The sequence below is a fragment of the Penaeus monodon genome, chromosome 15, assembly GCF_015228065.2.
Source record: "Penaeus monodon isolate SGIC_2016 chromosome 15, NSTDA_Pmon_1, whole genome shotgun sequence".
Classification (NCBI taxonomy): domain Eukaryota; kingdom Metazoa; phylum Arthropoda; class Malacostraca; order Decapoda; family Penaeidae; genus Penaeus; species Penaeus monodon.
Genome location: NC_051400.1, coordinates 24,950,826 through 24,951,031, shown reverse-complemented (window position 1 = coordinate 24,951,031; position 206 = coordinate 24,950,826). Strand labels below are relative to the sequence as shown.

At 55.3% G+C, this 206-nt stretch overlaps 1 pseudogene; it reads right to left on the bottom strand.

Annotated features, from left to right (window-relative positions):
• LOC119581837 overlaps positions 1–177 on the bottom strand; it is a 2,003-nt pseudogene extending 1,826 nt beyond the window's left edge.
• Positions 178–206: the final 29 nt, after the last annotated feature.

Here is a 206-nt window from a genome sequence, read left to right as displayed (position 1 = left end):
GAATGGAGAGGCGGAAGCAGTTTACTTACTGTACTAAGACCTGTGCCAAACCGAGTGGGAAGGAGGCCGTGCACTGCCCCTTCTTAAAGACCATTGCTTGGGAAGGCACGGCTGTTCACCTCACACGCGGCGGGGCTGCGCCACATTGTGTTTCCCAGAGGAAGAGACTCATGCAATGACGTCTTTTCATGGCTGGGGTGTTGTGG